The sequence below is a fragment of the Gossypium arboreum genome, chromosome 12 (genome assembly GCF_025698485.1).
Source record: "Gossypium arboreum isolate Shixiya-1 chromosome 12, ASM2569848v2, whole genome shotgun sequence".
Lineage (NCBI taxonomy): Eukaryota > Viridiplantae > Streptophyta > Magnoliopsida > Malvales > Malvaceae > Gossypium > Gossypium arboreum.
In genome coordinates, this window is record NC_069081.1 from 36676623 (window position 1) to 36700841 (window position 24219).

Here is a 24219-nt window from a genome sequence, read left to right on the forward strand (position 1 = left end):
AATTTTGATAAGGTGGCCATAATTTGTGTCATGTATGATGGATGATTAAGGCCAAGGAAAGATTCATGAAATTGGCATAGTCTACTGCAGTAACTGTTGCGGACAGCAGCAGTGAGATGAGATTGAAAAATCACTAAAAATAGTAGAAGTAGAATTAAATAGTGAGTAAATTACAAAATTGAACCTTGATGAATCTATTTTTATATGGACGAAACGAAACGACCATATGAGCAGTATACTGAGAAATATTAAAGTTCTCGTGAGACAGGGCCAGAACGGTTTCTGGGTCCCCTGTCGCAACTTTTAAAATTTACCATAAATTATACAGAAAGAATTAGGAGTCATTCCTTATATGTACAGATTCCATTTTGAGTCTAGTTTCATTAGAAACAAACGGCACCAGTATTAAAGCCCTGTACAGAGAGATATTCAAGTTGTAACGCGAGAAGGTCAGAGCAGTCGATCCCTGTAACATGGGTGACTTTAACTAATAAACTGTACCAATTGGCCCGACCAAAAATTCTAGAAATAAATACATGGATGGGTATGTGAGTCTAAATTCAGGGAAAATTTACGAAACCAGTTTCCAAGTTTTGAAACTCGAGATATGATTTTTAAGGCGACGGTGACGCAGTTTTCCAGCCTGACTGATAATGTCAAATTGGTTGGTACCTTGAGAGGATTTGGCCGTTAACCCCTCGTGTCCGACACCGGCGACGGTCACGAGTTAGGGGTGTTACATATCAAATGGCTTGATTTTCACCAAAAATAGAGTCCTCGTCCCGACGATTACATTTCTTCATCGCAACATCGGCTAGACAATAGGCAACGTTGTAATGTCAGGTGGCTTGGCATCGTGACATGACAAACTATTGGATGACATCACAACGTGGAGGAGGTGACGTCGCAATGTCAACCTTATATTTTTAAAACTTTACAATTTGGTTCTATTCCATCTCAAGTTAACAAAAGAGCTTTCCTAAGCTTAAGTAAGGCTCATATTTAATTGTGTATCTTAACATTTAGGTATTTATGACATGATTGAATATTTGAATGATTTGTTTATGGTATACTTGATCAAAAATTTTTAAAATGATACAAAAAGGTCCCTATTTGATATCGAGTTGACTTTAAAGCATTCGTATGCTTGAATAAGAACCGAAAATGAATGTTCATCATATTCAATGTTGAAGTATTTTTTATTGCATAATTTATTATGTGAAATGATGATTTTACTATGAATTTGTCTATAGTTACTCCAGCAACAAATGTGGCATCCCATTGCTTGGACTCAACGAACGAGTCAGGTATAGGGGTGTATCTCTCACTATGGCAAGCACCCCTAATTCTAAAAGGGATTTTGAGAGGTGGGATCATTCAAACCGCTGAGTCTAATGATTATGAGCATAACATTCCAAAAGCCTTTAGGGGCACAGAGTCTCAAGAGATTACTCAGGCCAAAGGTTTCCTTGACGAAATTCAGAAACGTTTCGCCGAAAATGATAAGGTTGAGATGACATCACTTTTGACTTATTTTATGTTAGTAAAGTATAAGAGTCATGGAAATGTGAGGGAGTACATTATGGAAATGTTCTATGTTGCTTCAAGACTTAAGGAACTTAATATCTAACTTTTTGAGGAATTGTTTTTTCTTATGGTTTTTATATCACTTCTTGCATAATTTAACAATTTAAAGTTAATTACAATTATCAAAAGGAGAAATGGACTTTAAATGAGCTCATTTCTCATTGTGTGCAAAGTAAAAAAGGTTGAAACATGAAAGTCTGAAAGTACTCATTTGGCCAGTGCCTCTAAAGACAACATTTTACATTTTGAATAGAATACCCACTAAAGCAACTTCAAAAACACCTTATAAGCTTTGGACAGGTCAAAAGCCTAGTTTAAAGCGTTTTCATATTTGGGGATATCCAGTTGAAGCAAGGCCTTATAGGCCATATGAAAGAAATTGGACTCTAAAATAGTGAGCATATACTTTATTGATTATTTTAAGCGATTTAAGGGTTATAAGTTTTATGATCCCATAATTAGGAACATTTTTTAGACAGGAACTGCAACATTTTTTTGAGGATGTTGAGTTTGGAGGGAAAAATAAGTTTAGAGACAATGCTTTTGAGGAGGAATCAATTTCTAACTTAGTTCTTTCTATCACTTTTGACGATGTTCAGTTTTTCATAACTATCATTGATCAAGAAGTGAATTAAGAACCTCAATAAGATAATATTGAACAACTTCCTATTCAAGATGAGGTAATTTTTTCAAAAGAACAAACTCAATAACCTCAAGAACAAATGCCATTGAAGAGGTCGAGAGAGAGGAGAAATGCTATTTCAAATGATTATGTCTTATTTCTCCAAGAACATAAGGATGGCAAAGGAATGATTGAAGATGATCCAATCAACTTTCTTCAACCCATGTAAGTTGATTGATGCCATGCAAGAAGTGTAACACCCCTAACCTATATCCGTCGCCAGAATGGGGTTACGAGGCATTACTAAATGAAAGTACAGCTCTGAATATTTTCATATTAATTTAAGTTATAATCATATTTATTTAACAACCATACTACACATGCAAACATTTCGTTCATTGTAATTCAAGATTTAAATCACTTCAATGCTTATGACTTAATCTAATATCTAATCATAAATTTTTATCATTCACCACATAGCTTAAATAAAACATAATCCAAAATATATATATATCCAAAATAATTCAATACATATACAGAACATATAACATATCAATAATTTCATTATGGAATATTAAACCTATATTTTTATTCTTAAATAGGTCATGCATATACACAGTTATTTATCAATTGAACTAAATTTCATTACTAACCCTTTCATTCATATATGAAGCATTAATGTGTTAATCATGTGTGTATATATATGCTTGCATATTAACACAATTTAATAATAAACATTAGGTTATAAATAACCCATTTCAATTTTATGTCTACTTGGCTAAGTCAATTCATTTATACATATTTAATATTTTATAAATACCTAATGAATTTACATTGCCATGCACATATACATATCAACCATATTACAAGCACATATATTTATACATGAAAAACATTTAAAACTCAACTAACATAACATGACCAATTACCAACACATATATACCCTTATATAAATCTAAATCTCAATATGTCTTACTTATCAAACAACAATTCGAATGTCATCCATATCATTAATATGGTCCATAAATGGACACTCAATTTAAACCATGCATATGTCTTGGTTTTTACCTAATAGCTCATAACCTACCTTAGCTTAATTAACATCCAATGGAAGCATATAGCCGAACACAAAGTACCTTCACAAGCTTTATATACTTAGATACATTTCCAAAATAACACAAAAATGATCAACCATGACATACGGCATAATAATCAAATAGACTTAGACCATGACTCAACCAAAACAAAATTCGAACCTAAAATTAAAGCCATTTTCAATGCATGAAATACTTACCACAAATATCCATTCATAGTACTACTCACTTTAACTAAACAAATTTAAACCACTATCAAGCATAACCAAATTATCAAAACCAAACTTACTAAACCTTATAACTAAGCACCCATAAAACTAAATCCAAACATAAATAGCAAGCCATATTCGCATGGCTTTAATTACATAACCAAATTCAACATTTCCAAAAATATGTTCCAGCCTATACATGCCATAGTAAATCTCAACTTATATAGCCACAAAGTCGAATACACATGCCAATCTCACTTAAATTCAACATTATCAATTGCACATGAATAGAACAAATATCAAGTACTTACTTACTTTATTACTAATAGCCAACAAGCTGATTCATACCTGGCCATTTAACTTGTATTACACATCTGTACACAGTTTACCTTTGCCCGATGAACCATTCAAAATTGGATAGGACACTCGGATAATCACACATATATCGTACAATGCCAACGTCCCAGACGTGGTCTTACATGTAGTCACATATCGATGCCATTGTCCCAGATACGGTCTTACTCGTAAACACATATCGGAATCACATATCGATGCCATGGTCTTACTCGCACACATATATCGAAATCCTATGTCATGACATATGTGTCCTAACTATTCCTAAGGTTCATACGGGGCTTTCGGACGTCGTAACTCGGTCGAAACGAATGCTTGAACATGGTTACCAAGCTTTTTCACCTTCGAAAATAGCATATATAAATTCATATTTTCCATACCAGCATATATATTTGGCATTTATCTACAATTAAACACGTCTATTTGCTTATAAACTTACCTCGGACGTTATAAAACGAGACAGGGCTGCTAGTCGACAACTTTCGTTTTTCCCCGATCCAAATCCTACTTCTTTGGTTCTTAATCTAAACATATTCAAATTAAGCTCATTCAAACATATTTTCATTCAATTTAGTCCAAAAACACATAAATGGGAAAATTACCATTTTACCCCTGACATTTACAATTTTTACAATTTAGACCTTATTACACAAAACACAAAATATACAAAATTTCAAAATACTCATGTTGGGCCGAATTTTACCCATGTCCATACAAACCCATATAATTCATTTATTTCACATTTTAGTTCCTCAAATTATTATTTTTGCAATTTAGTCCTAATTACTCAAAATCATCAAAAACTCCAATACAAAACATATTAATCTAAAATATATCTTTCATATTTCATCATCAAACAACAAAAATAACAAGCTCTCAACAATGGCATAACTCAAAATATTCACCAAAATTAAAAATTCAAGCATGGGTTTTGTAGTACTCGAAGCAACGATCTCAAAAACGTAAAAATTATCAAAAACCGGGCTGAACTCTTACCTTGATTGAGCTTGAATGAAGCCAAACCCTAGTTCTTTTTCTTTTTCTTTCTTATTTGTTATTTAAGCAATGAAGAAAGTATGAACACTAATGTTTTTTCATGATATATGTTATATTATATTAGTTATATTATTAGTTTACTAAATAAACCTTAATGATATAATATAAAAATCATATAACACATGTCTATTACCGTCCAACCAATAGAATAATGGGATATTTACAACATAAATCCTTCAATTTAGAAAGCCACTAACAATTCAACCCTTTATATATTAAACTACCAAATTTTCAATTTATGCGATTATGTCCTTTTATTTAATCGGGTACCTAAATGACAAAATTAAATCACAAAAATTTCACAGATATAAATTCACACAAAATAAACACAAAAAATAATTTTTAAATATTTTTCTGACTCAGATTTGTGGTCCCAAAACCACTGTTCTGATTAGGGTCTAAATTGGGTTGTTTTAAGAAGAGTATATAAGTCCATGCAAGACAATAAAGTTTGGGAAATTGTCCCATTACTTGAAGATGCAAAACCAATTGGTTGTAAATGGATATTTAAAACCAAGAGGGATGCAAATGGTAATGTGGAGAGGTATAAGGCACATTTTATAGCTAAAGGATATACTCATAACAAAAGACATTGATTTTATAGAGACTTTCTCTCCAGTTTTATTGAAAGTCTCTTTCGGGACAATCATGACACTTGTTGCTCATCTTGATCTTAAGTTACATTAGATGGATGTTAAGACTAAGTTTTTTTAATGGCAACATTGAAGAAAAAATTTATATGGTACAACCAGAAAACTTTCAGTCGAGAAACCTGATGCGTGCTCATATTCGTGAATTCGATCACAAGACGCTAAATTTCCCGATCATCTAATTTTTAGTATTATTTCATGTTGGTATTCAAAGTGAAATTGTGAGTAATGGAAAATAGGTTGAATAAAAATATCAAAGTAGGTTTTGGAAGGATGACTTGCACGAATCAAACACTTAGAAAAGAACCACTGATATAATTGATCATGACCCAATTTCTATATAGTGTAATAACATAAAAGTATTTGAATAAGAAGAAGTAAAATGTGACCCGCTATTTAGCAAAATAGGAATCAACAGTATGTTAGAATGCCACACTTTAGAAAATAAGAAAAGAATGGAAGTGATAAGTTCAAAAAGAAAGGGTTTGACGCCACAAGGAGAACCTAGATAAATCTAGGTAAGTTAGAACAAGAACAAAGAGATAGAATTCTCACACAAAACTCAAAAATATTCATTAGCCTATCAAAGTTCTATTTATAGGATATTTATAGGCACTTTTGTGACTATTCAAATGCCTATGTGAGACTTTTCATATTCGACCATTAACTAGTTTTATTACAAACACTAATTTGATTTTTAAATCTTGTGAGGAAGCCAATGAGTCATGTCTCTTCATTGGAATCTGATGTAGTTGATAAGGCTTGCCAATTCTCCTTAACGAAGACTTAATGTATCCTTAATGTGTTTAATTGATGTCCCTTCAGCTCTCATGAAACCAATTTATAAAAGCTTGTGTAACATCCTCTTAAATGGCACCATGATAAAGGTTTAAGACTCCAAAAACGTTCAGACTTGAAGAGTCTCCTTCGGTACATTAAACAACCTCCTTAATGTTTTTTAAAAAGCTTTGAAACCATCCAATTTGAAGAGTCTTTAATCATATGAAAAGTCACCTGCAAAATAGATATTTAAGATTAAAAAATAACTTAAAACACTCATAAAAACAACATATTTAATAACACTCATGCACACAAATTAAATGAACATGCAACTTAAACCATACTTGAAGTAAATTAACAAATGAAATGATTTAATGCATAACTTATGAAAACACATAATGTAGGTCTTAAATAATGCTAATGCATTAATGTAAAACGTTAACTAAAGACGTATTCAATAAATAAGAAACATAATGCATATTTTAAAAGATGCAGATATATCAATACAAAACATTAAATAAAGATGCATTTAACAAACAAAACACATAATGAAGCAGATTATTAAATAAAGATGCATTTAACAAACAAAGTACGTAATTAAAAATTGAAGAGTTTGTTCAAGCTAATCAAATTGTCCCATGCAACACATTGCATGGAATTGGATCATTATCCTGAGCTCAATAGAAATTGGACTTCTCATGCTCGGTTGGAACGATAAAAATGTGCAAGTGTACACAATCGTAACAAGTAAAAGTGAAAAGTAAATGTCAAGTTATCGTACCCTAGGGACTGCGAAAAGAATTATTTATGAATGCTATTTAAAACACTTTGGTGAAGAAAAATATTTTGTTTGAAGAGGGTAATTAAAAACTAAGATTTTAATCTAAGTAAACTAAATAAATAAATCTCAAATTCACAATTTCAAAATATGATTTAATCAAGATGACATAATTGTGTTGGATTAATTACATTTCTTTAACTTAGAATTATTAAACTCATGCTTATGCTGTTACGAATAAATTCAACTTGGTAATTTGCTAACTTAGAAACATACTCACTTACACAAATCCATTCATCTCTTAACATATCCCTATGTCAATTTAAACGATTAAACAAATTTTAATAAGCAAACATGTTATTACATATACATACTCATTAAATTGAACTAATCTCTTGCATATCGCTATGTTAATTCAAACTATTAATTAAACCTAATGAGCATATAAAAGACTATGTGAGGTAACAAGGTATTCTTGCCTTGAATCAGTTTAATCACAATAATCTTGCAAGTTATGCAAGGCAAGTGTATCTCCATATACATTGCTAATTTAACGTTCAGCTATCTTAGAAGAATAAACATGCACTGATTAAGTATTGTGTTCATTAATTACAATTTTAATCCATTTAAATAATTAATTCATTAGCTACCTCAAAATTGTAATGCAAGAATAACTTAGGCATGATTTTACTTAATCAAGCATTTTACCGAGGCCTATAACAGCATAAACACAATTTTAATAATTTAAGTAGATGAAATGCAATCAAACCAACACGAATTAAATTCAAGCTAAGCTGATTAAATTAAACATTCCAACAACATAAATATTCATAGATATTTTCATCATAACAACAACAACAATTAAAGAGATAGGGAATAAGAATCAAATCACGTGTTTTTCTATGGCTTGACTAGGTTACTTCGTTCTTCCTTTTTTGTTGTCCTTGCCGATCAAGGCTTCTATGAACACTCAATTACTGCTCCAAATGGATGAAGAAGAACCCTTTCTCAAGGGGAGAAATTGACATAAGAGCAAGGGACTTGAAATAGAGAAATGAGAGGAGAGAGTGAGAGAGGAGAGAAGAAATGTGAATGAATGAGGGACGAATGAGGGATGCTTTGAATGATCAACCAAAGGGGGTTTTTATAGCAGAATGTGGCAGCTAACATTTGCTAAAAATAGCAGCCAAAGAGACACACCTTAGCCGGCCATCTATGTGGCAAAGTTGATGGCCTCAACTTTGCTAAATTTGGCTTGGGGCAAAACTTCAAAGCCATCAATTGTGAAGGGGAAGATTTGCAATTTGAAAAGTCTTCAAGGGATTCTTTGCAGCTAAAATAATCAGCTAATGAGCTGAATTGGGTCAGCACTTGGACAGTTTTGAGCTGTCCTCTCCTTGGCTGGTTTGGTTCACTCGGTTTAATCAGACCATTTTTTCATAATTAATTAATAATAATTTATTAACCCAAATTAACTTGGATATAAATTAAAATTAATTATATTATCATTTAATACATATAATTTTTGGATCGTCTTAGGCTAGAAATTAATTCACCTCGATACTTTAAATTGCTTCTCGATTTTGTGCTTTTGACAGTGTCTGCTGAGCAATTTTTTGCCCTTTGTGGAAATCTATCGAAAATAACCAAATTCATCAAAAATAATTATAAAATTAGCTAAATTTCAACATGTTCATATTTTAAGTGCACTTTAATTATTTTATAAAAATTAATTATTTTTTGACAAGAATTTAATCGAATTCGTATGAATTTAAGTTAAAAAGGGTATTAAAAAGTGTGTAAATTTTTGTGTTTCCATCGGCCCAAACTTGCTGAACCAACCCTAACATCGCCTCTTTAAGCTTTTTGGATTTAGCCTGAGTCATAGGCCCAATGGGAATTTCAATTGGATTTCTTCTTGAATTCTCCTCATCTTTCAATCTGATTGGTATTGACATGGATGACTTTGATTTTGTTCCAATTGATTCTTCATCAGACATTCCCATGCATGTATCATCCCCTCCCTCTTCAAAACAATTTGTCCTCAAATCGTCACTTGCATCATAAGGAGATAAATTAGATACATTAAAGCTAGCACTAATGTTGAGCTCACCGGGAAGGTCTAGCTTATAGGAGTTATCATTAATCCTCTTTATAACTTTGAAAGGTCCGTCTCCTCTTGGAAGGAGCTTTGATTTTTGTTGGGCTAGAAATATTTCTTTACGCATGTGCACCAAAACCCAATCTCCAGGTTCAAACAAAATTTTCTTGCAGCGTGTAACAGTCCATTTTTAGTGAAATCAAAACAGTGGTTTTGGGATCACAAATCTAAAATATAAATTGTTTTTATTATTATTTTATTGTCTACAGCATGACAGTAGTATCGTATAAAAATTTCATTAAAAAATTTTACCATTTACATGTTCAATTTGATAAAAAGGACTAAATCGTGTAAAGTGCAAAAGTTGAGTTCTAGTAGGTAAAGGTATTAAATAGCTATAGAAATTTAAAGTCGAAGCCCTTATATGGTATTTGGACCATTAGAGTTGATAGTGGATTTTAATGGTTTGGCATTATTGAAATTTGGATAAATTTTTAAGGTTGATTTTGGTAATTAGTAATTAAAGTTAAAATAAATAAAACAAAGCAATCTTTCATCTTCTTCCATCCTTTTTCAACCAAAAATTAGGGTAAGAATAGCCATTAAAGTGCTCCAACATTCGGCTAAGCTAACCACCTTGCATTGGTATGAATTTTTGTCTCGTTTTTAATGATTTCTATATTTTCGGGATCGTTGTAGTTTAATCTAGCTAGCCCAATGACTAATTTGTGAAAATGTTAAATTATTAGGGTTTTACCATTGATGTATGTGTATGTGTTTTGATGTTTGATGATAGAAAATGGATGGTTGTTAATAGATAAACAACTTTTGTTAAGTGATTTTTGATGAAATTGTCATTTAGAGATTAAATTGAAAAATAGAAAAATTTTACATGATGAAATTGTGAAATAAATGAAATATAAGGCTTGCTAGGGACTATATTAATATTCGACTATAATGGGTTGTGGTGGAATTTCATGAATTTCCATTTTTATGAGCTAGGGACTAAATTGCAAAAAAATGAAAAGTATAAAGGCAAAATAGTAATTTTTCCAAAATATAATTTTGGATTAAATTGAATGAAATATATATTGAATTGAGTTAAATTTATCTGTATAAATCAAGACAGACCTTGTACGACTTTAGATCGACGCAAGGAAAAAGCTTCAGATTAGTCGACTTCGCTTTCTACATTTATCATCGAGGCAAGTTCATACGTTTAAATAATGTTTTCAATTATGATTTAAATGATATTATTGCATAATATTAAATTTTGTGTTGATGGAAAAATTCAATGACGTAATGGCAATCATCGATCTATGAAAAGGGATGGCTTCGGTTATCAAATTATGGAAAGGGATGCTGACGACCATTGAAAATTGGAAAGGGATGGCTTCGACCATCAAGTTATGAAAAGGGATGGCTTCGAATATCTATCTATGAAAAAGGATGGCTTTGGGTATCAAATTATGAAAAAGGATGGTGACGACCATCGAAAAATGGAAAAGGATGATGACGACCATATAATTATAAAAAAAAGATAGCTTCGGCTATCAAACCATGAAAAGGGATAACTTCAATTATCGAATTATGAAAAGGGATGTGTCAACCATCGTAATATTACCTCATGTGAGCTTCTGTAAGAGCTTACAATGTAAATTACATTATTATGATGAAAGGTAGCTAATGTGTACCTTTGTGGAAATTAAGAGTAAGAATGTATATATATGAGTTTTTGACTTAGTTGTGTTCATGTTGAATTGAGATTAACATGCTTTGTGGTTGTTTAATCTATTCACAAATTTAGACTATATTTGTTACGAACTTACTAAGCATAGCATGCTTATTTTTTCTTTATTTTCTCTGTTTGTAGTTGTCGGAAGCTTGTTCAGGTTGGAAAGTCATCGGAGATCTATCACACTATCTATCGGTTCTTTTGGTACTTTCAAATGCTTAATTTTGGTTATAATGGCATGTATAGGTATTTTGGCTTATGTTGGCTTATATGTTTTATTGTGGTTGTGGTCAATTGATTTGGCTTGTGTTTTGGTATATTTGGTATGTATATAAGTAGCCTTAATATGGTCGATGTTTGGCTTGTTTTGTGTTTGAAGGATGAAAGGTAATAGTAGTTAAATGTGCATATTATAAATATGTCTTTCGATATGATGAAATTTGTGGTGAATTGGTACCTTAGTATGTATGACTTATATGGTGATTTGGTGCTATATTAGAATGGCATGTTTGGTACCAATTGAGAAGTTTTGGTATGTTTTGGTAAGTAAATTAAGTGGCATGTATTGATGCAAATATGTTTAGTGGTTAGTTGATTATTTGGCCAAATAGAGTACATGGTTATATATATTTACATGTTGTCATTTGAGGTGCCTAAGGGCATATTAGTTGTTTGTGATAATACCATATGTATAAAGCTAGATTACGCATGATTTTGGTGCCCTGTTATGGCTTGTATACATGTGTATTTTTTATTGTAGGTACATCCTTGTTGGGTGAGAAAAATGGCTTGTAAAATGGGCTATTTTTTTCCACACGAGAAAATACACGGGCGTGTGTCTCAACCGTGTGTGACACACAGCCAGGCAACACAGCCATGTGTCCCTTGTAGCTTTCCCCTGTAATGTTGAAAATTTTCAATATTTTTTGTAAAATTCTCTGAACTTTCGATGTAGTCCCGACTTTTTTCTAACAAGTATTTAGGGCCTTAAGGGCTCATATAAAGGAAAATATGTATGTTTTGAATTGATTTTAATGTGTTTAATGATATGATTTGAAAAGTTGGACATTTATGTTTGTTTAATTTGAAAACTCTAGTAATGCTCTGTAACCCTATTTTGGCAACAGATACGGGTTAAGGGTGTTACATTTATTGGTATCAGAGCTACGGTTTAGTCAATTCATAGACTGAATGTAGCGTGTACAAGTCTAGATATCCATGCCATTATATAACCTGTGATAGTGTGATATCTTCTAACCATTAAAAAACATTTTTTCTTATAGCAATGACATCCAACTGAGCTGACTCCGATGAAGTAGAAAGTAGCGCACAAGCCACCATTCACAAAGTAGCGTTAAGTGGTTCGAGGCTTGTATCTGAGGGCTGAAGGGAAGCTAAGGAAACTTTCTTTCAAATGATGAGTGAGTGTTTTACCGTGTTCGTACGAACGAACCCAGCGGCTCAACGGACTCCACCCCCACCTATTCCTCAACCAGTTCTCGTTGTTCCTCAAGGCTTAGAAATAGTGCGAGTTAATAAACTGCCAGTTGACAAAATTCACAAATATGGGGTTGAAGAATTTAGAGCTACAGTTGATGATGATCCTGAGAGAGCAAAGTTTTGGTTAGAGAATACTATTCAAGTCTCCGACGAGTTATCTTGTACACCTATTGAAAGTGTACAGTGTGCAGTATCTCTATTAAAAGATTCTGCATATCAGTGGTGGAATACCTTGATTTTAGTTGTGTCGAGAGAACATATTGACTGAGATTTCTTTCAAAACAAGTTTAGAAAGAAGTATATAAGTTAGAGATTCCTTGATTAGAAACTAAAGAATTTCTCAAACTTAAGCAGGGCCGTATGACAAAGTTAGAGTATGAATGGGAGTTTGTTAGATTGAGTACATATGCCTGGGAGTGCATTCCAACCGAGACTGAAAAGTGTAAATGGTTCGAAGATGGGGTAAACAAGGATATAAAGCTTTTAGTTGGGATTCTCGAGCTGAAAGAATTCGTTGTTTTAGTTGAGAGAGCACATAAAGCTGAGGAGCTTAGCAAAGAAAAAAGAAAAGATGATTTTGAAACTAGAGACTCAAGAAAATGATCAACTGGGAAGTCGTATCAATCACAGCCGAAGAGATTGAAAGAACACTATAATTCGACTATTTTAGTGGGATACCTTGATAGAGACCGAGGTAAACATTATGCAAGTTCAAATATGTAAGCTACATCTGTAGCTAGCATAGGTAGCGTTAAAGATAATAAACTTGATTGTCAATGGTGTGGACGTCAACATTTTGGAAAGTGTAGGGTGAAAGATGGAGCATGTTCCAAATATGGTTCATATAAGCATTTTATTCGTGATTGCCTAGAAATATCTGAGAAAGAAAAGGTTCAAAATGTTCGACCCAGTAACACTGCCATGAGGGGTAGACCACCTCGTAACCCTGGAAATATGAGTAGAAGTTGTGGTGGAACAAAAGATTCTGCTATGAGATCTGAAGCACGAGCCCTAGCTAAGGCTTACGCTATTTACGTATGAGAGGAAGCTTATGTGCCAAATGTTATTACAGGTACTTTCTCTATCTTTGACAGTAATGTTAATGCTTTGATTGATCCAGGATCAACCCATTCGTATGTATGCACGAATTTAGTATCTTATAAGAATTTGCCTGTTGAGTCCACTGAATTCGTGGTTAAAGTGTCAAACCCCCTAGGTCAGTATGTGTTGGTTGATAAAGTTTGCAAGAACTGTCCTTAGATGATTCAGGGTCACAACTTTTTCGACTGATTTGATTCTATTACTATTTGATGAATTTTACATGATTTTGGACATGGATTGGCTAACTATACACAATGCTATTGTGAATTGTAGACGAAATCTTATTGTATTAAAATGTCAGAATGGTGAGACACTTTAGATTGAATCAAATAGTTCAAGTGGATTGCCTATTGTTATTTCAGTTATGTCAACGTAGAAATATGTGAGAAAACATTGTGATGCTTACCTTACTTATCTACTGGATTCTAAAGTATCTAAGTCGAAGCTTGAATCAGTGCCAGTGGTTTGTTAGCATCTTGATGTGTTTCTAGAGGAGTTACCTAGATTACCGCCAATAAAAGAGGTTGAGTTTGCTATTGATTTAGTACTGGGGTCAACACCGATTCAATAGCACCTTACAGAATGGTTCTTATTGAGTTGAAAGAGTTGAAAGCACAGTTGCAAGAATTGAAAGATAGGAGTTCTGCCTGACCTAGTTTCTCACATTGGAGTGCACCGGTTCTATTCATTAAGAAAAAGGATGGATCAGTGAGATTGTGTATTGACTACCGTCAGTTCAACAAGGTTACGATCAAGAATAAATATCCAATGCCTCAAATTGACAATTTGTTTGATTATTTGAAAGGTGCCATAGTATTCTCGAAGATTGATCTTTGTTCTGGCTATTATCAGCTACGAGTGAAAGATTCAAATGTGCCAAAAACTGCATTCAGAACCACGTACGGACAATACGAATTTCTTGTGATGCCATTTGGTTTAACTAATGCACCTGCAGTATTTATGGATTTGATGAACAAAATTTTTAGACCATATTTAGACAGCTTTGTTGTGGTGTTTATCGACGACATTCTAATATATTTATAAGATGAGGCTGAGCATGCGGAGCACTTAAGAATTTTGTTGTAAACCCTACGAGATAAACAACTATTTTCCAAATTTAGCAAATGTGAGTTTTGGCTCCGAAAAGTTAGTTTTATGGGATATATAGTATCATCTGAAGGAATCAGAGTTGATCGAGTAAAATTTCAACAGTTGTTGACTAGAAACTGCTGAGAAATGTGCAAGTGTACACAATCGCAACAAGTAATAAAGTGACAAGTAATAAAGTGACAAGTAAATGTCGAGTTATCGTACCCATAGAGACTGTGAAAAGAATTATTTATGAATGCAATTAAAAACACTTTGGTGAAGAAAAATATTTTTATTTGAAGAGGTGATTAAAAACTAAGATTTTAACTAAGTAAAATAAATAAAAATAAAATAAAAGTTCGAATGCACAATTTCTAAAGATGATTTTAATCAAGATGACATAATTGTGGTAGGTTAATTACATTTCTTAACTTAGAATTACTAAACTCATGTTCATGTTGTTACGAATTTAATTCACAGCAACTCGATAATCTGCTAACTTATAAACATACTCACCTACCATAATCCATTTATCTCTTGACTATATATCTATGCCAATTCAATCGATTAAACAAATTTTAATCAGCAAATGTGTTAATGCACATACATACTTATGAAATTAAAATAATCTCTTGTACATATCTCTATGCCAATTCAAACAATTAATTCAATCTTATAACCACATAAAAGATTTCTACCTTGAAACAGTTTAATCACAATAATCTTGCAAGTTATGCAAGGCTAATGTATCATTAGATACCGTTGTGTAACACCCCAAACCCTGCCCAGACGTTATGGCTGGATCCGACGTGTCACACTGAAGTTTTTAAAAAAACCAATGCCTCTTTCAACGTCCTTCTTAGTGTTTTAAAAGATAGTCTTTGCTAAGTTAATAAAGTGAATGGAAGCTGTGCACCAGGTAGGTATCCGAAACAGAGGAGGTGAGCCATGAAGGCTACTTAAGTACCAAGCTCTTGATTGGATCCAATCCTAGACATGCCTACAACCATTGCCACACTTTGGTGCTAGGTTAGTTTTGAAAAAAACGAGTTGCAATTCATTTAAGTCGATATTTTTGATAAACGATTAATTGTATCGTTGCGTTTATTTTGAAAACAATTATCATTTTGGAAATGCGCCCTAGGTCTAACTCATATTGTTATCAGAAAAATATAGGGTATAAAATAAAATAATCCCAGAAAAATAATTAAAATGGCCTTATTACAACCCAAATCCAAATAATAATATTAATAAGATAAAACTTATAAAGAAATAAATCGGCTACTTATTGCAATTTAAAGAACCGAAGCAAGATCTTGTGGCCATCTCCGAGTCCTCATGACTCCAAACCATCTAAGCTTAGGGATTACCTTGCAGTTAGAAGCGGGGTGAGTTTACGAAAACTCGGTGTGTAATCCCAATAACAAACAAACAGTGAAAACACGATTGTCAAGACAATCAGGCCAAAGCCCTATTTAGTCTTGGCATATACTAGGCCGAAGCCTTTCGTTTAACGGTTACTGGGCCGAAGCCTTTTCATAAATCATATCACTGGGCCGAAGCCTTATCATAAATCATATCACTGGGCCGAAGCCTTATCATAAATCATATCATTGGGCCGAAGCCTTATCATAAATCATATCTCTGGGCCGAAGCCTTTTCATAAATCATATTACTGGGCCGAAGCCTTTATTGTAAACGGTATGGCCCTTAGGCCCATTTCAATATCACATGTAATGTCAATGGATGTGTGCAAGCCCATTTGGGGAGACTACTCGACCCACCATCTGCTACTTTCCACCCGTACCAACCAACACACCATGTGGGGAATGATTCAACCCACCCAACCAACACACCACTGGCAGCATAGCTGCTTTATCATATATCTGGAGACCTAGCCTCTTTTAATAACTGGGGCAAAGCCCTTTTGATAAACTGGGGCAAAGTCCTTTTCGGTAAACTGGGGCAAAGCCCTTTTCGATAAACTGGGGCAAAGCCCTTTTCGGTAAACTGGGGCATAGCCCTTTTAGCACTTCCTCCATTTATAAAACCCAACCCATGCAACATGTCATGTATGCAGAATGTCATGCACATATTTGAATCAAACAATCACAGTCAAGTCATTCATATCACCAACATATATTCACAATCAAATCCGTCAACCACACAGTCCAAGTCAGTCACTTGCCCACAAGGGCAAAACAGTCATTTTTCACATTATAAGGGTAATTTCGTAATTTTACCAAATATTAGGGTTTTCCATGTTCATCAACAATTATCAATATTTCCGAGTGTTTAAACAATGATCTTTAACCCACTTTATCAAACTCGGGCTTTTGGGCCCAAAACCTCTAATGGGCCCTACAAATGCCGATTTAGCCCATTAAGCCCACATAATCCAAATTTTACAACAGTACTAACCATGTTAACATGCAACTTTTCCAGATTCTATTTTCTATCAGTTTTACCCAAATGGGCCCGAAGCCCATGGGCCCGATTTCAGCCCATTGAGGCTAACTTACCATCGTGCACAAAATTGAGTTCTTACATGTTCCATCGATCCAAACACCGATCTTATCGTATTTATCGCATCTATACCCAAATGCAACATTACAAGTTCCCAAAATATCGGTATTTTAGCATTTCGGCTTCTCAGCAAATATTAATCTAAGCTATTACGAGGGTTAGTACACACCTGTTACGGGTTGAAGTTGAAACGTTTCCAAAATCAATCGCCTACGATAACCACCACCTGTCACTCAAACTTAACTAATCCAATATCAATATATGTAAATCCTAAGCACATCAGTCATACGGAACATAAGGGCATATTCGTCATTTTACCATACAGGGGTATTACAGTCACTTTACCCTACAGGGGCTTTACGGTCACTTTACCCTACAGGGGCTTTACAATATTTTTACCTAATAGGGGTATTTTAGTCATTCACCCTACAAGGGTGTTTTGGTAAATCTACAAACCAAGGGTATTTCAGTAATTTTGTAAACCAATGGTATTTTTATAATTTTTAGAAAGTCAAGGGTATTTCTATAATTTTGTAAATCAGGGGTATTTTGGTAATTTTACAAATTGAGGGTATTTCAGTAATACAAACCAGTGGTATTTTGGTAATTTTACAAACTAGGGGTATTTTGGTAATTTTACAAACCAGGGGTATTTTAGCAATTTTACAGACCAGGGTATTTTGGTAATTTTACTGATCGAGGGTATTTTGATAATTTTGTAAACCAAGGGTATTTTAGTAATTTTGTAAATCGAGGGTAAAACAGTAATTCTGTAAATCAAGGGTAAAATAGTAATTCTATAAATCGAGGGTAAAACGATAATTCTGTAAATCGAGGGTAAAACGGTAATTATGTAAATCGGGATACTTTGGTAATTTTACAAGTCGAGGGTATTTCAATAATTGGTAAACTAAAGTATTCTAAACATGGATAACAATACTAATGGCCCTAAAGCCCATTCTCAGCCCAAATGGGCCCCCACGCTCGTGTGGCCCTTTTAGCCCAAATCTAGCCACAAATATTAGATTCACCTAGCCTAGCCCAATATTTACTACACAATCAAACAACTTATCCAATTGGGCCCGTAGGCCCATTAGGCCCACATGACTCCTTTCGGCCCATCGCGGCCCGAAGTAGCCATCTTACAACTAGAGTAGTAAGAAATACACACCTGATAGGAGACTGGAGTTAATCCACACTCCGAGCACTCTTAGCCAACACCCAACCCAAACGAGCACGCCATACAGTGAAAGGGATCAGCCAAGAAAGGTACCTCTACTCTCCTCATGGTTCTCTCTTTTTAAAGCCAACTTCGCATCCCCTCTTATGTTAGCTTTCCGACGTGGGATGCTTCCAACATTAGAGTTTAAATTCAACACCAACTCTTGCCACCCCCTGTTACCAAAATAAATGCTCCTTGCTTGCCATGGGATTCGAACCCATGCCTCCCCTTAGATGCTCCACACGTTACTTGCCACTAAGCCACAAGGCTTTTTGTGTCATATTTTATCCCCAATTAATTATAAGGTCTAAAGGCCAAAGTCCAGGTTCCCTTAAAAAAAACCAAAATAAATTGCAAGAGCTAAGGCTTGAACCCAGGCTCCCATACAACCTTAATGACACCACAACCACTAGACTACAAGCTTTCTTGTGTCATTTATTTAACACAATAATTTAAAAGCCCTCATCCAAGCATCCAGGTTTTTTTTTTCCTCTTAATACCAAAATTTTTGCTAAAGCCTTTGAACCCAAGATTTCTCTAACACTTCTCAGGGCCATTAACCACCAAAGCGGACATTTAATTGTGTTATTTCATTGCACAATTAAATACCTATATACAACCTCCTTACGGACCCGCACTCAAGGCCCAATACTTCTAGGCCCAAATTCGGGGTGTTACACGTTGCTAATTTAATCCTCAGCTACCTTAGATGATTAAACATGCACTGATTAGTATCATGTCAATTAATTACAATTTCAATCCGTTTAAATAATTAATTCATTAGTTACTTTACAATTGTAATGCAAGAATAACTTAGTCATGGTTTTACTTAATCAAACATCTTACCAAGGCCTATAACAACACAAACACAATTTTAATAAATTAAGTGGACAAAATGCAATCAACCTAACATGAATTAAATTTAAGCCATATTAATTAAATTAAACATATCAACATCAAAAATATTCATAGACATGTTCATAACAACAACAATAAAATTAAAAGTATAAGGAACAAGAATCAAATCTGGTGTTTCTCCGAGGCTTGACTAATTTGATGTGCTCCTCCTTCTCCGCTTGTCTTTGTTGAACCATGACTTCCATGAACACTTGAATGATGCTTCCAATGGTGGTTGAAAGACTCTTTCTCAAGAGGTGAAATCGGTAAGGGAATGGGGAAAAAGATGAAGATCAAGGAAGGGGTTTTGAAAGGAGAGAGTGAGAGAGAAGTGAAAGGATGAGAGGGTTTGAGATGTGTTTGAAATGAACAGCCAAGGGGAGTATTTATAGGTTGAGATAGCTACTAAAAATAGCAAAAATTAGCAGCCATAGACTCCCCCCATGGACGGCAACACATGTGGCAAGTTTGAAGGTTTCAAACTTACTATTTTAAGGTAGGGGCAAATCTAGGAAGGCATGATAAGTGTAGGCAATTGAATGGAAATTCAAGGAGGGATATTTTGCAAGCCAAATAATCAACCAAACAAGCTAATTGGGTTAGCATGTGGGGCAGTTTTGGGCAGCCCAGTGCTCAGTTGGATCGGTTTTCTCAGTTCAGCTGAACTAGGCCTCTTTTCATAATTAATTAATAATATTATTTAACCCAAAATAAATTGGATTAAAATTATAATTAATCATATCATGAATTATATTCATAATTTGGACCATCTTTGGTTGAAAAATTCATTTTCCTCGATGCTTCAAAAATCGCTTCTCAGTTTTGTGCTTCTAGGAGTGTCTGTCGAGCCAATTTTTGTCATTTGTGCGAACCATCAAAAATGATCAAAATTAATCAAAGTTTATTATAAAATTAATTAAAATTCAACATGTTAATAATTTAAGTACAATTTAATTATTTTATAATTATTATATATTTTTCGACAAGAATTACTATGTTGCTTGAATTTGAGTTAAAAAAGGCATGAAAAAAGTGTGTATATTTTCGTGTTTCCAGTTGGCAGCTATTTTTTGCATTGAAAATTTGGCGAAACCATTTTCAGTGAAAAGTGTCATATATTTATCGATCATAAGAGTTTGAAGTATCTAATGTCACAAAAAGATTTGAATATGAGACAGCGTAGATTGCTCGAACTGTTAAAAGATTATGAGTTGGTTATTGATTATCATCCGGGAAAAGCGAATGTAGTTGCTGATGCTTTGAGTAGTAAGTATTTGTTTTCTTTGCGAGCGATGAATACTCGTATAACATTGTTTGATTATGGTTCAATCTTAGCTGAGTCGAAAGCTAGACCGATGTTCTTACAGTAGATCTGTGAAGCTCAAAAATGTGGTGACGCTAGCTAAGCAGGCACAGAGTGAGTTGGCTTTTGATTCAGAATTTCAGATAGGACCTGATGATTGCTTATTGTTCAGAGGTAGAATTTATGTACCGAAGAATCTAGAACTCATTCAAAAAATCTTGCATTAAGCTCAGAGTGGTAGCTTGTCTGTTCATCTAGGAAGTAATAAGATGTATAGTTATTTGAAGCAGATGTACTAGTGGCTGAGAATGAAACGCGAGATTTCTAACTTTGTATCGAGATGTTAAGTATGTCAGCAAGTTAAAGCTGAACATCAGGTAAATTCTAGATTGTTGCAGCCAGTGATGATACTAGAGTGGAAATGGGATCAAGTTACTATGGATTTTGTATCAAGATTACCCCTACCTTCGAGAAAGAAAGATGTCGTTTGGGTTGTTGTTGATCGTTTAATGAAGTCAGCACATTTTATTCTGGTACGTACAGATTACTCCATTGAGAAATTAGCTGAGTTATACGTTTCTGAGATTGTCAGATTACACGGGGTGGCAGTTTCTATCATTTCGGATAAAGATCTGCGATTTACGTCACGATTCTGGAGAAAGCTACAGGAAGCTCTAGGTACGCGATTGCATTTTAGCACTGTATTTCATCCTCAGACCGATGGCCAATTCGAGCAGTGATTCAAACTCTTGAAGATATGCTTCGTTGCTGTGTATTGGAGTTCGAAGGCAATTACAAAAAATATTTAACATTGGTTGAATTCGCATATAACAACAGTTTTTAGTCGAGCATAAAGATGGCATCGTATAAAGCTTTGTATTCTCACAAATGCCAAACTCCATTATACTGGATCGAGCTTAGTGAGAAAAAGATAAACAGAGTTGATGTGATTTGTGAGACTGAAGAAAAGTAAAAGTAATTCAAGATAGCTTGAAGACAACTTTAGTCGGCAGAAATCATATGTGGATCTTAAAAGTAAAGACATAGAATTTCAAGTCGGTGACAAAGTATTCTTGAAACTATCGCCCTAGAAGAATGTAACAGCCCGTTTTTAATGAAATCAGAATAGTGGTTTCGGGACCACAAATCCAAAGTCAAAAATTTTATTTTATTATTTTATTTCCTACAGTATGATAGTAATACCGTATAAAAATTTCGTTAAGAAATTTTACTGTTTACATGCTTAATTTCATAAAAAGGACTAAATCGCATAAAGTCCAAAAGTTGAGTTCTAGTAGCTAAAAGTATTAATTGGCTATAGAACTTGAAAGTAAGAGTCCTTATATGGTAATTAGACCACTAATGGTGATAGTGGAATATGATGGCTTGGTAATGTTGAAATTTGTAATAATTTAAATGATTATAAAAGTAAATTAATTATTAATGATTAAATAAATAAAACAAAACCAAGTATCATCTTTTTTATCATCATCTTCAACCGAATTTAGGGTTAAGAAAAATCCATTGGAGAGCTTTTCATTCGGTCACATCTCTTGCTTGTGTGGTAAGATTTTTCATCTCATTTTTAATGATTTCTATGTTTTCGGGATCGTTGTAGCTTAATCTAGCTAGCCCGTTTGTAAAACTATTAATGGATTTGAGTTTTGCCATGAATGAATATTGGTTGCTTTTTTTTTTTTGATGGAAGAAAATGATTAATTGTTAATAGATAAACAAATTTTGTAAAGAGATTTTTTATGAAATTGTCAAATAAAGATTAAATTGAAAAAATAGAAATTATACATAGTAAATTTGTGAAATAAATGAAATATAGGGTTTTCTAGGGACCTATATGAAATTCAGAATAGTGGGTTAAGCATGAATTGCATGAATTTTCATTTTATGAGCTAGGGACTAAATTGCAAAGAATTAAAAAGTACAAGGGCAAAATGGTAATTCTGCCAAAATATGTTTTGGATTAAATTGAATGAATTCTATGTTGAATTGAGTTAAATTTATCCATATAGATCCAGTTAGACCTCGTACAGAGTTAGATCGAGGCAAAGAGAAAGTTTCGGATTAATCGCCTCCGTATCAACGAATACTCGTCAAGGTAAGTTCATATAATTAGATTGTGTTTATATGTTTTTAATTGAATTATTTAAATGTTATGATTTGTCATATATAATTACCGAGTGCATATCCAGTGATGTACAATGATTACTGAGCCCCGTTTGAACCTTAGGAACCCGTAAGATGCAAATGACATGTCATTAGGGTTACCAGTTTATAGCTCCTAAGAGCATATTGATTCACAGCTCGTATGAGCATACATGTACATGAATTGATGGATTACAGTTATATAAGCTAGCACACCATGTGTGAGCTATCCCAAGTATCCAATGGTATTATAAACGGTTCAACAGGCAATGTTCTGTTACGCAACATATGAGTTCGATATGCACTGTTACAGGTATACACATGAAATACATAGAAATGATGTTATATGATATATAGATATATGAAATGGATGATACATGTATATCAAACTTGATTAACTGTTGAGCTCATCCATGATTATTGGTTCATATATGTATTTACATGACTAATATGGTTGGTGTATATGTACTTAGGCATTTGGCCAAAATGTGTTGGTATATGTTTTGTTACTTACCTATTACTTGATCTGTTATATGAACTTACTAAGCTTAAATGCTTACTCTGTGTTATTTTTTGTGTTTTATAGTGAATCGGAAGCTCGTTTGGGTTGGAAGCTTGTCGGAGCTATTTCACACTATCCACCGGCTCTGTTGGTACTTTTGGATATTTAATTTTGGTTATAATGGCATATATAGGTATTTTGGCTAGTGTTGGCCTATATATTTGGCTGTAAATATGGCCATTTGGCTTGGCTTGTGATTTGGCACTTGATGATGTTATGAACTTAGTTTTGGGCATGTAAATATTAGTCTTAATATGGTTGATAAATTGCTTAATGTGTTTGATTGATGAAAAGGGAAATGATAGTTGAATGTGCATAATATATATGTGTAGGTATCATTTGGTATTTTACTATAGAAGTCATATATGTATGTTAAGGCCAATAATTGAGTAATTATTTAGTACACTTTGTTATGCTTTGGTAAGGTAACCAAATGTCAAGTATTGATGCTAATGTGCCTATAATTTAGTTAGGTATTTTGGACAAATAGAGTGCATGATTGAACATGTTTATATATTGTCCTTTGAGGTGCCTAAGGGCATATTGGTTGTATGAATTTATACCATATGTAAATGACTTGTTTATGCTTGATTTGGATGCCTTGATATGGTTTGTAAGTATGTGCAATGCTGTGTGTAGGTACATGCCAATTTGGGTGACAAAAATGGCTTGTTAAATGGCCTATTTTCGTCCACATAGGCAGAGACACGAGCATACGTCTCAGCCGTGTATAACACATGGCCAGGCGACACGGCCATGTGTCCCCTATAGCTTTTAAAGGGTTGAAAGTCAGGCTGTTACACAACCTAACACACGACCTGGAACATGGGCGTATGGGATTATTTCGAATGATACACGACCTGGCACACAAGCGTGTGGCTTGGCCTTGTGGC